We start from the raw sequence: 15,644 nt of genomic DNA, 5'->3' as shown, positions 1-15,644 counted from the left end.
ATTGATTATACGCGACGCACAAGATGATGGCCGGAAATCAATGCAAATTCTAAGAAACCATTATAGAGGTAAACGTCGTATAATCACCCTTTACACAGAACTGACTTCACTGGTAAAACAAACTGATGAAACCGTGACGGATTATATCATAAGGGCTGAAACAACAGCAGCATCACTCCGAGAAGCCGGAGAAAAGATTAGTGATGGATTACTAGTGGCCATGACATTGAAAGGCCTACCAGGAACCTACAAACCTTTCGTAACAGTAATTACTCAGAAAGATGACCCTCTTACTTTCTCTGAATTTAAGACAGCTTTAAGAAACTTTGAAGACACTGAGAACATTAGTGAAAATTCCAAATCAAACTCAATTTTGGCTTTTGAAAAACTTCAAATTACACCTACAAATTCAAAGAGAGAAAAGAAACATGAATCCCATCCACGTTGGTGTCGGCATATGCCGTAGTTCCAAACACGATACAAAATTCTGCCGCAAAAATAAACCAAGATCATCACATCAACAACGTTGGTGCAGGCACTGTTTGTTTGTTTGTTTTTAGGTGTTTAACGGCGCTTTCGACACTATTTAGGTCATTTAAGCGCCCGTTTCTGTCTTTTATCAATCTTTTATCGGCCCTGAGGGGCCATAGCTGATCAAAACGTGTACTGTTGTAATAAAATCTTTATAAAATCATAATAGTTACATGTTTGTTCAGTTAAAATATCTATTTACAATTTCTGCAGGAGTTCACATTCCTGCAGATACTTTAAAATTGTAAACGGATCGACCGACTGGAAAAGAGACTTCAAGTCCCTGTTTTCATAATGTTGTGACCTTATCTGTTCTAATTCTGTACATTCAATTAAAATGTGTTGAACTGTGAGGTCACAGTTACATGTTCTGCAGAGTGGTTTTTCATCCCTCTCCAGAAGGAAACGGTGAGTGAGGGCAGTATGTCCGATCCGGAGTCGAGTTATTTTTACCTCGTCTCTTCTTTTTAGCCCCGAGTTGGGTCTGGGGCCGAGGTCACTTTTAATTTGTTATGTACGTCTCGACTCCAGGATCGTTCCCATTCCTTTCGGACGTATGTTTTTATATTGATCTTTAAATCTGCGTGTGGGATTTTACTGCCCTCTTGTAATTCTTGGCTCACCGCCTCTTTTGCCAGTCGATCCGCTTCTTCGTTCCCCTGGATACCCACATGACCAGGTACCCAGAGAAAACAAACTTTCTTTTTCTTAATAAATAATTTATTTGCACCTTCCAAGATACTTATGAGTCTTGGATCGGTGCAATAAAAATTTGAGATCCCCTTAAGTACGGACAGCGAGTCAGACAAGATCAAGAATTTGTTCTTATTCGATCTCTCAGCCAAACGGAGAGCATTTAGGATTGCTCTCGATTCCGCTGTAAAGATCGAAACATTTTTATCCAGGCGAAGGGATCCTGTGCCTTCCGATGAGTGATAGGCACATCCTACTGCATCTGCGCTCTTTGAACCATCCGTGAAGATGTGAGTATAATGTTTGTATGTTTATAATATTGCTTTTAGTGTCTGTAAACATGTGGATCTGTTTGTGATTTTTCGAGTTTTGTTAGATCCAAATTTATGTTTGGTCTATGTATGGACCATGGTGGTGTCTTTGCCTGGACGTATGGATGTATCCTGTCTAGACTGATGTTCATGTCTGCGATGTCTTTTTTGATTCTACAACCTAATGGTGGTGTCATTTTTGGGTGCTTGCGAAATTTTTCTTCTAGTGTCCTATCCGTGTAGTGTACGTATTTGTGTGCTGGGTTGTCGTGCAGCGATGTGACCTTAGTAACATACTGGAGAGCCAGTTTTTTCCTCCTGAGATGGAGAGGTGGCTCATCGGCCTCAGCATAAAGGCTTGCCACTGGAGAAGTGCGGAAAGCCCCGAGTGCCAAGCGCAGTCCCTGATGATGAATTGGGTCCAGCATGCCTAAGTAGGATGGTTTTGCAGAGCCGTATACAAAAGATGCGTAGTCCAATTTTGATCGAATAAGGGTTCGGTATATCTTTAGAAGAGTACCGGTGGCAGTTAAAACGTCTCATGGGGTTCGGGACGTAAGGCCGAACCTCCAAGTCGAGGTATTCAATTTTTATTCTCGACGGGGGTCTCGGGCTGTCAAAAGTCAGGATCCAGGTGTTGGTCTGGATTGTGCTGTCGCCGCGGCGGATGCTAACCCGCCGAGCTTCGACAACACCCTCCAGTTCCTCAACCATATCCTGCTCAGAACAGCCTACCAGATCTCTGCTTCTTATGACACCTTTTGACCTATTGAGGCTCCTGTGAGCCTCAACGGTGACTGGGATGTCAGAGAATCTGGTACATTTCAAGAGGTTCTCACTCTCTTGTCGACCCTGCACTTGTTGTATCATTAAAGTGCCAGAGTTGTTCCTGTTCAATGCCTTTGGTGTACCAGCGCCATTTGCTTTGAGTGCCTTGCTGCTGGTGAAGATACTCAAAGTGTTTAGTTTTATATTTTCCTCATTCGGTTGGATTACCAGGAACGGCGAGAATTTTGGGGTTGCCATTCCTGGTAAGTCATCAAGAGTCATCGGGCCTGTTATTTTTCTTTTTTTTTTCCTGTCTGGGGTGGGGCTTTAAGGGGAGAGTTTTTATTATTTTTGGCCATGATATTGATAAGTTTTTATTCAACCCGGCTATATTGTGCCCACTAGCACGGCTCAGTCCCACACTTGGGGGGTAAGGCACTCACCGAAGCTATACTCCTCAAGTCTGGCATCCTCTTGTCCTTCCATGGTCCTTGGGGGGGGGAAAAAAAAGACTCAAGGGGTGGAGTTGGGGGACGTCCCGCCTCCAGGCCTTTCTCTCGGATTGACCCTAATCTTTGCGTTGCAAAAAGACTGACTGCTGATTCAGAGATGACAAACCATGATTAGAAAGAAATTTCAACTAGATATGTTTTAAATCTAGTCCTTCCAATCTCTTTGCCTAAATGGAGGGGAGTGCCAAAAAATAGATTTGGCATCTCTGCGTTGGGTAGCTCGGGCCATCTACAAGGTAGGCTACCCACCCGTCTTTAGAGAAGCGTCAAGCCAAAGAGGAGTGTTGGGGTAGAAACACCTCGCAAGGTGAACCCCCCTCAGCCTCCAGGATCAATAGCTCCTCCTTATCGGGTCCTCTCGGAACTGCGCACCCTCAGCAGAAAGGTGCCTGCTGTGCAGGATTTGGAAAGGAATATCTCCTCGTTGAACCTATTTCAACGGTACAGGGTATGGAGATACTGGGGGATAGAAGACAGTTAAGAATGCTTGTTTTCCTCCTCTCTCTCTCTCTCTCTCTCTCTCTCTCTCTCTCTCTCTCTCTCTCTCTCTCTCTCTCTCTCTCTCTCTCTGTCCTGGCAACTCAATTTTGATAAGGAAGGGAAATTTGGAATCATTGGGGAAATGGGGTATGGAATGGAAATCATAGCTCAAATATGGTAAAAGGGGATGGGATTTGTGCTATGCCATCGCCTTCCCTTGCTCTCTTTAAACTTAAACCGTCATTCATGTTGTCTTCTGTGAGTCTACGCCTTCTAGAAGACAAAACAAGATTTTATAAAGAAAAACTTCAGCATCAGCTGACGAGCATGTTGAGAAGGCATACGGGGACGCCAAGGCAGCGAGAGCTGGAACATGACCTGCCACAGACTTCCAGAAAAGAGTCAGATCAATGATTCCAGTATCGGACTCTCTCACGACACGGCCCCAGTTTCTCAATACGTTCTCAATATATCTAGTCAACTCATGTTGAAGAATATGACAAAAACCAGGAATTGCAGTGTGTATGCACATACACTGCTAGGCATATTCTTTAGACTGAAAATCCTTATATCCTTCAAAAATTTCAAGCCGGGTTGCCCTTCAACGGGCATGTATTTTTAAAGCTTGGCATATATTGTCCGATAAGGCTTATTAAGCATCAAAAAACCGTTGTCTGGCTTCGTCCTTCTCTCTGCTGGTGAAGCAATGAGGGAAGAACTCCTCGGCTTCAGCCATATTCACCCCTGAGCTGGTGTACAGAAACTCCAGTTCCTCAAGTGCCTGTTACCATGGCTAAGAGGGAAACTGAACCAGTCAAATGTATAGTTAGTTTTGGGAGATGATATTTTTTTTCTCTTGTAACTCGTCTCTGTTATGCACTGAATTAAGGTTTGTTTATATATTATATAAGATTTGTAAACGTTTGAGTGTATCCCTCTTAGTGGGGACCTGTGCTTGTGTCTGGATGAGACTTTTAGGGGATTTCAGTCCAAGTAAAAAGTTCTATAACTACAATTAAAGCACCGAAGAAAAGGTTAGACAAAGGAGAGGTGGTTCAAATAGGAAACAAATGTAGATTCCAAGAGCACACTATCATTGTCCATGGTTTGAGGTCGCCTAAAAGTCTCATCTTGGCACAAGCACAGGTCCATACTAAGAGGAATACATTCAATTGTTTACAAACCATATGTACAAAAAAAAATACACTGCATAACAGAGAGATGATTTACAAGGAAAAAATATCATCTTCCAAAACTATAAGTATACATTCGACTATTTCTCCAAGCAAAGGAACTCCGGTCAGGGTCAGGACGAAAATATGTAATCTCATTCAAAGACAAAGACAGAAAGCAACTGGAAAACAGATAATAGTGGAATAGAAGATACAGTAAGTGACCTCCCTGGCCACCACGGGAGGTCAGGAACCCCATCCAGACAACAATAAATATGACCGCTTCAAACAAAGATCAAGATACTCAACATCGACTGCATCCAATATCTAGGTTTCTCTTGTGTAGCATTAAATAATAATGTGAAATTGAATGTAAGCTTCAATTTAATTACAAAAACAGATCAAATGAACGTTTCGGGTTTCCTCTTTATCAACAAAACAGGATGAATGAAACACCACAGATGAATGAGATGATGTGTTAGTGGCGTAGTTAAGATGAATAAACAAAACCATCTGTTTTTGTAATCAAATTGAAGCTTACATTCAATTTCACATTATTATTTATTTCTTCGAGCAGCAACATTTACATTTACATTACCTTGTGTAGCACTGTACATCATATGACAACTTTAGAACACTTCACAAACGACATAGTTTAAGTTAGTCTATCACACAATAATACTACTAACACCTACAACCATGGCCGACTTGTGTATTATAGTTATAGTCGGGCTATGCCTACAACACATGACTACTTTCATTCTCTACTAGTGAGGTGCCTTATCCAACAGTGCCACCTGAAATCATAGAGACAGTGTTTGCCTGTCACTGTCACTGATCACCAACAAATATTGTATTTGTATTTGTATTGTCGTGTTTGGAACCAACTTATCCTCGGTAACTTATTGTATAGTTTTATATTGAGATGGTGGCTTTGTGTGTATGAGTCTCTCTTTCGAATTAAACAGACCTGGGTTCGAGCCTCTTTGGCGCATATTTGAGTCCTTGGAAAAGACACTTTACTTATATTCTCTCGCTGTACTCGGGTGTAAAATGAGTACCTGGCCGTTAACAGCGCTCTCTGTTGGAAAAACATTGTAATACCACCTAACAGTAACAGCCATCATGTCTCATTCTACATGTTATGTGTTGCTGTTTGTCAGTCAGGGACCCTTTATAAAGCGCTGTGAGCATGTTTAGTGGATATTGCGCTATATTAAAGCTCACTTTTGTTTTTTTTTCTTTATATAATCAATGGATATTGACCTGATCTAATGCAGTTTTGTTGTCTAGTGTGTGGTTGATGCTCACAATAGAACCAGCACGTCCCTGGTCCAAGCCCAACTCTGGGCAGTGCAAAGTCGAGTCCTTGGAAAAGGCTCTTTACTCTCATTCTCTCACCGTACCCAGGTGTAAATGAGTTCCTGGCCGATAACAGCGCTGTCCGTCAAAAAAAAATATAAATAGTTGTGCCATGTCTAGTCCTACATATTGCTGCAGGCTTAGGACATCTTTTATAGCACTTGGGAACAATATCGTGAATATTGCCTGTTTAAAAAAATTACTGTCAACTTTACAAAGAGCTAAAAACGGGACCACCCAACACACAGAATACGTTGGTATGAAATATAATCTAGATTTAGAGCCAATTATTTTTATATTCCTAGTTTTAATTAATTAGTCAAAAGGCCATTAAGTGTTGTCTCTTGTCTGAAAAATAATTGTATTATTGCCTAACAGGCATCATGTCTCGTCTTGTCAAGTGTTGCTGCTGTTGTGCTGTTTGTTTTTAAGGGTTTGACGACGCTTGCGACACATTTAGGTCATTTCAGTGCCAGTTAAAAGGGGAAAAATGGGATGGTGAAAGATTCTAGATTTACAATTTCAAAGCACACAAGAAAAAGTCAAAGAGAAGGCTGAAATAGGGAACAGATGTAGATTCCAAGAGCACACCATCAGTGTACTTAGTCTGATGTTTGTTTTGTTTTTAAGAGTTTGACGGCGCTTGCAACACATTAAGGTCGTATCAGCGCCAGTAAAAAGGAAGAAAATGGGATAGTAAAAAGTTCTAGAATTACAATTAAAGCACCCAAGAAAAAGTAAGACATAGGGAAACAGAACAAATAGGGATCCGATGTAGATTCCAAGAGCATACCACCAATGTACTTAGTTTGAGAACACCTATAAGTCTCATCTGGACACAAGCACGGGCCCCCACTAAGAGGAATACACTCAAATGCTTACATTATAAATTATAACAAATATAATACATAACAGAGAGATGATTTACAAGGAAAAAAAATATCATCTCCCAAAACAATAACTATGCATTTGACTGTTCCCCTCTCATTCCAAGACAAAGACAGAATGCAAGTTGGAAAACAGATATAGGGGGATAGAAGACACAATAAGTACTTCCCTGCCCACTATGGGAGGTCAGGAACCCCACCCAGGAAATAGGGAAGAGATGTAGATTCTAAGAGCACACCATCAGTGTACTTAATCTGACATCGCCTCAAAGTCTCATCCAGACACAAACACTGGTCCCGACGAAGAGTAAGAGGAATACACTCAAATGTTTACAAACCGATATGTATATATTCATAACAAAATAATAAATGCAATAGTACACAACAGAGAGATGATTTACAAGGGAAAAACAATATCTCCCAAAACTAAAAATATACATTTGACTCCGACCATGGCCAGGACAATACCAAGCAATCCCATTCCATGACAAAGAAAGCAACTCAGAAAACAGATACAGGGGATAGAAGAGGCAGCACTGTTTGTTTGTTTGTTTGTTTTTAAGCGTTTTACGGCGCTTGCAACACATTTAGGTCATATCAGCGCCAGTAAAAAAGAAGAAAATTGGATAGTGAAAAGATTCTAGATGTACAATTAAAAGGACTTGAGGAAAAAGTAAGACAAACGGGAGTGGTTAAAATAGGGAACAGATGTAGATTCCAAGAGCACACTATCAGTGTACTTAGTTTGAGTCTCCCCCGAACACCAGCACAAGATCCCGCTAAAAGAGGAATACATTCAAAATAACAAACATAATACGTATCACTGACATTATCAGAGAGATGATTTACAAGGAAAAAAATATCATCTCCCAAAACAATAACTATGCATTTGACTGTTTCCCTCCCAGCTAGGACTCCGGCCAGGACAAAACCAAGTAATCTCATTGCAAGACAAAGTCAGAAAGCATGCTGGAAAACAGATATAAGGGGATAGAAGACATTATATGTACCTCCCTGCCCACTATGGGAGGTCAGGAACCCCACCCAGAAGAGACAGCATAACCACCATGGGAGATCAAAGACCCCACTCAGTAAAGCGCTTTGAGCACATTTAGTGGATATTGTGCTATATAAAAGCAAAATTTTGTGTGTGTTTTTTTTTCTCAAATAATAACAACAACTAATATTAATCATTATAAAAGTTTAATATATTTTTTAAATAAATAAGAATTAAATACTTTAAAATAAACAATTGAAACAATAAGTATTAAATATTGTAAAATAATAGAAAGAAATCGCCCAAATAACAAGCACATGAGTATGGCTACTTCCTTTTTGTTTTTTGTTTTTGAAAGGTTCTACGGCACTTGCAACATATTTCAGTACCAGTAAAAAGGAAGAAAGTGGGATAGTAAAAAATAAATTTTAGAATTACAATTAAAAGTACCCCAGAAATAGTAAGCTAGGGGAACTGGTTCAAACAGGGAACAGATGTCGATTCCAAGCACAAACTATCGGTGTTCTCAGTTTGAGGAATAACATCAACAACGATCATTTCAACTATTAGAAAGAGGATAACCCGATATTTCGGCCACATCAGAAGGCACGACTCACTACAGAAGACCATTGCAAAGGGAAAGATAGAAGGCAAGCGTGGTCGAGGACGAAGGACAAGCTGGCTTGGAAATGTCGCAGCGTACGTAGGAAGTCCCATAAATCAATGTGCGAAACTCGCAGATGAGAGAGAGAACTGGCGAACCATGATCTCCAACGTCGTGTCCGACATAGAACATCCGTAAAGGTAAAGGTCTCATCCAGGAACAAACACAGGATCCCACACTTAAAAGCTTACATTATGCATTCAAAATAAAACTTATAACAATAGATATCAAAATATAACTTATAACAATAGATATCAAAATATAACAACAATACATAACACAGAGATCATTTATGAGGGGAAAAAATATCATCTCACAAACTTTAAGAAGATTCCATGAGCAATACACATCCATGTACAAATGTTGACATCCTATCCAGCCACAAGCAAAGTGTCCCACTATGAAGGCTAAATCCAAATGCTTACACAGTGTAAAATATACAATTTTCAAAACTAAATGATTATTACTATTAATAACAGTAAAAGTGGGAAGATTTACAGAAGGGAAAAAAAACCATACATTTTCAAAACTAAATAATTATTATATAACATCAGTAACAGAAGATTTACAGGGAAAAAAAATTTTCAAAGTTGTAACAGCTAGAAGTAGAAGATTTACAGGGGGAAAAACAAATTTTCAAAACTAAATAATTATTATACTCGTATAACATCAGGACCAGGACAAAACCAAGTAATCTCATTCCAAGACAAAGACAGAAAGCATGTTGGAAAACAGATATAGGGGGATAGAAGACACAGTAAGTACGTCCCTGCCCACTATGGGAGGTAGTTTGTTTGTTTTTAGGTGTTTAACGGCGCTTTCGACACTATTTAGGTCATTTAAGCGCCCGTTTCTGTCTTTTCCCCTGGATACCCACATGACTAGGTACCCAGAGATCGGTGCAATAAAAATTTGAGATCCCCTTAAGTACGGACAGCGAGTCAGACAAGATCAAGAATTTGTTTTTATTCGATCTCTCAGCCAAACGGAGAGCATTTAGGATTGCTCTCGATTCCGCTGTAAAGATCGAAACATTTCTATCCAGGTGAAGTGATCCTGTGCCTTCCGATGAGTGATAGGCACATCCTACTGCATCTGCGCTCTTTGAACCATCCGTGAAGATGTGAGTATAGTTTTTGTATGTTTGTAATATTGCTTTTAGTGTCTGTTTGTAAATATGTGGGTCTGTTTGTGATTTTTCCAGTTTTGTTAGGTCCAAATTTATGTTTGGTCTATGTCTGGACCATGGTGGTGTCTTTGCCTGGACGTATGGATGTATCCTATCTCGACTGATGTCTGCGATGTCTTTTTTTATTCTGCAACCTAATGGTGGTGTCATTTTTGGGTGCTTGCGAAATTTTTCTTCTAGTGTCCTATCCGTGTAGTGTACGTGTTTTTGTTTTGTTTGTTTGTTTTTAGGTGTTTAACGGCGCTTTCGACACTATTTAGGTCATTTAAGCGCCCATTTCTGTCTTTTATTAATTTTTATCGGCCTTGAGGGGCCATAGCTGCTCAAAACGTGTACTGTTTTAATAAAATCTTTATAAAGTCATAATAGTTACATGTTTGTTTTGTAAAAATATCTATTTACAATTTCTGCAGGAGTTCACATTCCTGCAGATACTTTAAAATTGTAAGCGGATCGACCGACTGGAACAGAGACTTCAAGTCTCTATTATTATTATCATAATGTTGTGACCTTATCTGTTCTAATTCTGTACATTCAAGTTTTGATTCAACCCGGCTATATTGTGTCCACTAGCACGGCTCAGTCCCACACTTGGGGGGTAAGGCACTCACCGAAGCTATACTCCTCAAGTCTGGCCTCCTCTTGTCCTTCCGTGGTCCTTTGGAGGAAAAAAAAAGGACTAAGGGGTGGAGTTGGGGGACGTCCCGCCTCCAGGCCTTTCTTTCGGATTGACCCTAATCTTTGCGTTGCACAAAGACTGCTGATTCAGAGATGACAAACCGTGATTAAAAAGGAATTTCATGGGGGACAGGAACTAGATATGTTTTAAATCTAGTCCTTCCAATCTCTTTGCCTAAATGGAGGGGAGTGCCAAAAAATAGATTTGGCATCTCTGCGTTGGGTAGCTCGGGCCATCTACAAGGTAGGCTACCCACCCGTCTTTAGAGAAGCGTCAAGCCAAAGAGGAGTGTTGGGGTAGAAACACCTCGCAAGGTGAACCCCCCCCCCCCCTCAGCCTCCAGGATCAATAGCTCCTCCTTATCGGGGTCCTCTCAGAACTGCGCACCCTCAGCAGAAAGGTGCTTGCTGTGCAGGATTTGGAAAGGACTATCTCCTCGTTGAACCTATTTCAACGGTACAGGGTATAGAGATACTGGGGGATAGACATTTAAGAAAGCTTGTTTTCCTCGGTTCTCTCTCTCTCTCTCTCTCTGTTCTGGCAACTCAATTTTGATAAGGAAGGGAAATTTGGAATCATTGGGGAAATGGGGTATGGAATGGAAATCATAGCTCAAATATGGTAAAAGGGGGTGGGATTTGTGCTATGCCATCGCATTCCCTTGCTCTTTAAACTTAAACCGTCATTCCTCAAAACATCTTTAAATTGCTACGTTCTTGGGATTTGGGGGGAGAAAAAGTTTGGGGATAATTGCCAGGACAAGAAAAATAACAAATTGGGAGAATGAAGCCATTATTGTAAAGGGCTGGGATATGGGGGTCTGTGGAGCCACTATGTCTCTCCAGGTTTGTTCTCACCAGTCGGGTGATTTTTCGTTGGTTACCACCAAACCAGAAAGGCTCTTTTAGTCGCCTTCTACGACACGCATGAGCTTACGGTGGCTCAATTTTTTTCCCTCTCAGTTGAGGGACCCCGGAGACCACACGGGGTGAAGAGGACATGGAGGATATATTCTCCCAACAACCCTGGAAGAAGAGAGAATGTGTGACGGTGCGATTATTTCACCTTTAACTATTGATTTGGACACCTTGTGTTTATGAAGTGATGGACTATTACAAAATCAATTGGGATGATAACATGTATGACTGTTTGGGGAGGGTGTGTGTTTAAGTACACTACAATTGGGGTTTCCCCCATAGGCCTAAATGGGGCAAAACGAAAAATTGATTTTTTTTTTTTCATGGTCAAGTGTTGAACATCCATACAATGATTTCGTGAACAAATATTTTGCCCATTTTGAGGTGGTGCTCCTCTACAATTACAAAACAAAAGATTTGAACATTCAATGCCCATTCTGTTTGAATTACATTGGTTACCAGTAAAAGAAAATGCTTAATAAAAAATCGTCCTTATCCTATTTAAATGCTTTAACTTTAATGGTTTATCACCTTAGAAATGTCTATACATCTAAAATTCTTTGGTCTTCATCTGACCACACTAAACTCCGAGGAAATAAAAACATCAAATTTCTTACTTTATTAGATTGATTATAACACTTGGTCCTCAGATATGGACAACGTTCCCAAGGCTATTCGTGGAGCGTCAAGTGTAGAAAGTAGATGCAGTTAAATCAAAACTAGAACATTACATTTGGGCAAAAACATTTTTTAGTGTCCAACTGTCGCACACGAGACCAGGGTCACTGTTCGTGTTTCTCAATGGAATGTTTGATTATCCCCATTTTTTCATCATTACTGTTTAGGAAATTGTGAGTGGGAAGGGGAGGGAAGGAGGGGGGTTCAATTGTCACATGAGGCCACAGCCACAACTCATGAGTTTCAATAGAACTTTTGATTGCCACTTTTTTTTTCATTATTGGCTTGGAAATTTGTAAGGTAACGTAGGGGGTGGGGGTCAATTGTCATACATTGTTTTAATTCTGTTTGTTTATTTTCATGTTACCTTTCTTTTTCAGACGTTCAATTTATATTCTGATCAGAAATGTAAATGTTGCTGCTCGAAGAAATAAATAATATGTAATTGAATGTAAGCTTCAATTTTAGTACAAGAACAGATCAAATGAACGTTTCGGTTTTCCTCTTTATCAACAAAACAGGATGAATTAAACACTACAGATGAATGAGTTAATGTGGTAGTGGTGTTGTTACTATGAATAAACATTGGTTGGCAGGAAATAGTATGCTCCTTTGTAAGGAAGCACAAATTAAAATTTAAAATTTTGACTTTGAAGGAAGTGAAGATACTTTCAAAAATGTTAATTTGTGCTTCCTGTTCTTGTAATAAAATCGAAGCTTTCATTCAAATTCAATATATTATATTCTGATCAGAGGAGACTGATGACATGGACATGGCTCTGCTGTTTTTATTGACGAAAAAGACTCGGGCGTCGAGGGGCATCCTAAAAAGATGACCAGATGCATCATGATGTGTCAGAAAATATACACGGTAGCAGATTTAACGGATGGGGACTTTTGTGTATTTATCATTTCAAACTAAATCAATGAGGGAAAATTTGATTGCCTTTCCAAAATGTTTTGTATTAGATTGTACAAATGTTAATCATCATATCTTCTTACCGTCATGATCCTTTATATAGAAAAGTCATGACATACCGTTTTTCCATGCATTTATGTCAATGAATGGCAGGACCATGGAACAAAAGCCTTCATGTCTTTGCTCAACAATTTAACCCGTGTGATAAAGAATTTTATGGTTGACAAAGACATGACTGAGATTACAGCTGTATGTTTTATATTCCCTGGTGTTCCCTTCAACCTTTGGCAGTTTCATATTTCACCATGTCATTCAAAACACCTAAAAAGTCAGCATAGGGTGACTTCAGTCACCAAAACTGGTCTAGACTTTCAATTTATATTCTGATCAGAGAAGACTCATGACATGGACATGTCTCTGCTGTTTTTATCGACGAAAAAGACTCGGGGGTTGAGGGGCATCCTAAAAAGATGACCAGAAAGAAGTAAAGATACAAGAATAATAACAATGATCCCAAAATGGAATCTTTCTACGGACATTGTATGTCAACTGAAGACGTGGATGGAAGCCACAGAAAAATGTGTTTCGGCCATATAAGTGAGTGAATCCATTTATATTTTTTATATATATATAAGATTGAACGGACGGGGACTTTTGTGTATTTTTCATTTCAAACTAAATCAATGAGGGAAAGTTAGATTGCCTTTCCAAAATGTTTTGTATTAGATTGTACAAATGTTAATCATCATATCTTCTTACCGTCATGATCCTTTATATAGAGAAGTCGTGACATACCGGTTTTCCATGCATTTATGTCAATGAATGGCAGGATCATGGAACAAAAGCCTTCATGTCTTTGCTCAACAATTTAACCCGAGTTATAAAGATTTTTATGGTTGACAAAGACATGACAGATTGCAGCTGTAGGTTTTATATTCCCTGGTGTTCCCTTCAACCTTTGGCAGTTTCATATTTCACCAGCTGCAGTCCAAAACACCAAAGCTTACATCTGAGGGTGACTTCAGTCACCAAAACAGGTCTAGACTTTCATGAATCAAGTGAACACAAGAGTCTGACAAGAAATTTTGGCTGTGAAAAATGAAATTTCAAACGTTTTTCCACAGCCTGTGATTGACTATTTTGACGTTAACTGGTGGTCAAGAAGACATGTATGACTGTTGTTTTCCTCGACAATATGATTCAGGTGATGAGGGCCATCCTTGTTTTTGTTTTTAAGGGTTTTACGGCGCTTGCAACACATTAAGGTCATATCAGCGCCAGTAAAAAGGAAGAAAATGGGATAGTTTTGTTGGTTTTTTTGGTTTTTTAAGGGTTTTACAGCGCTTGCAACACATTAAGGTCATATCAGCGCCAGTAAAAAGGAAGAAAATGGGATAGTAAAAAGTTCTAGAATTACAATTAAAGCACAAAAGAAAAGGTGAGACAAAGGGGAATTGGTTCAAATAGGGAACAGATGTAGATTCCAAGAGCACACCGTCAAAGTACTTGGTTTGAGATCACCTAAAAGTCTCATCCAGACACAAGCACAGGTCCCAACTAAGAGAAATACACTCAAATGTTTACAAATCATATAATATAATATGTAAACTAAACATAATACAATGCAAAACAGAGAGATGATTTACAAGGAAAAAAATATCATCTCCCAAAACTATAACTATACATTCGACTGTTTCCCTCCCAGCCAAGGAACTCCGGCCAGGGTCAGGACAAAACTAAGTAATCTCATTCCAAGACAACGACAGGAAACAATTGGAAAACAGGTACGGGGGGATAGAAGACACAGCATGTACCTCCCTGCCCACTATGGGAGGTCAGGATCCCCACCCAGAAAATGGGATAGTAAAAAGTTCTAGAATTACAATAAAGCATCCAAGAAAAGGGAAGACAAAGGGGAATTGGTTCAAATAAGAAACAGGTGTAGATTCCAAAAGCACTCTATCAAAGTACTTAGTTTGAGATCACTAAAAGTCTCATCCAGACACAAGCACAGGTCCCCGCTAAGAGGAACACACTCAAATGTTTGACAAATCATATATAATATAAAGAAAGCATAATACATTGCATAACAGAGAGATGATTTACAATGAAAAAAATATCATCTCCCAAAACTAACTATACATTCAACTGTTTCCCTCCCAGCCAGGGCATCTGGCCAGGGCCAGGACAAAACCAAGCAATCTCATTCCAAGACAAAAACAGAAAGCATGTTGGAAAACAGATATAAGGGGATAGAAGACAGTATGTACCTCCCTGCCCACTATGGAGGGCCATCCTTAAAAGATGACCAGGATGCCTCAGGATATATGTTTTTACAAATATACCAAACCTTGTACAGCCGCCAACTTTTAGAAAAGCTAAAACAGGACACCCAAATGCATGCCAACATCATGGCTCAAAATGGTAGTATGTTTGGACTATTATAAAATATAACCTAGATTGAAACTGTATCGTGTAGGCAAACCAGTCCTAATACGTGACGGGTTTGCCACATCTATACAAGTTCAAATCTTAAGTATCAGACCTGATTGTCCAAACTTTTTAATTATTTAAAATTAAATTAACTTATTATTTTAATATCATAAAATATTTAATTTAATTAATTATTTAATTTTTAATATTATTTTAATTTTTTTTTTTTTTACTTTCCCCCAGATTGCTTAAGACGTATAGATATGGCAAACCAGTCACGTTTAAGTTCAAATCTTAAATATCAGACCAGGATGTCCAACCTTTTCATAAACTTTTCATTTTTTATACTTTCCCCAGATTGCCAAATGGGGAAAGTCCTGATTTTATCAGTCAGGAGAGTAATTGCTGCATATAAAGGCAGACAACTCACCATCACCACCATCACACAACGT

Source organism: Berghia stephanieae, chromosome 11, assembly GCF_034508935.2.
Source record: "Berghia stephanieae isolate SIO BIC M18660-M18661 chromosome 11, UCSD_Bste_1.3, whole genome shotgun sequence".
Lineage (NCBI taxonomy): Eukaryota > Metazoa > Mollusca > Gastropoda > Nudibranchia > Aeolidiidae > Berghia > Berghia stephanieae.
The sequence above is the reverse complement of the archived record's forward strand: the minus strand, read 5'-3'. Positions refer to the sequence as shown.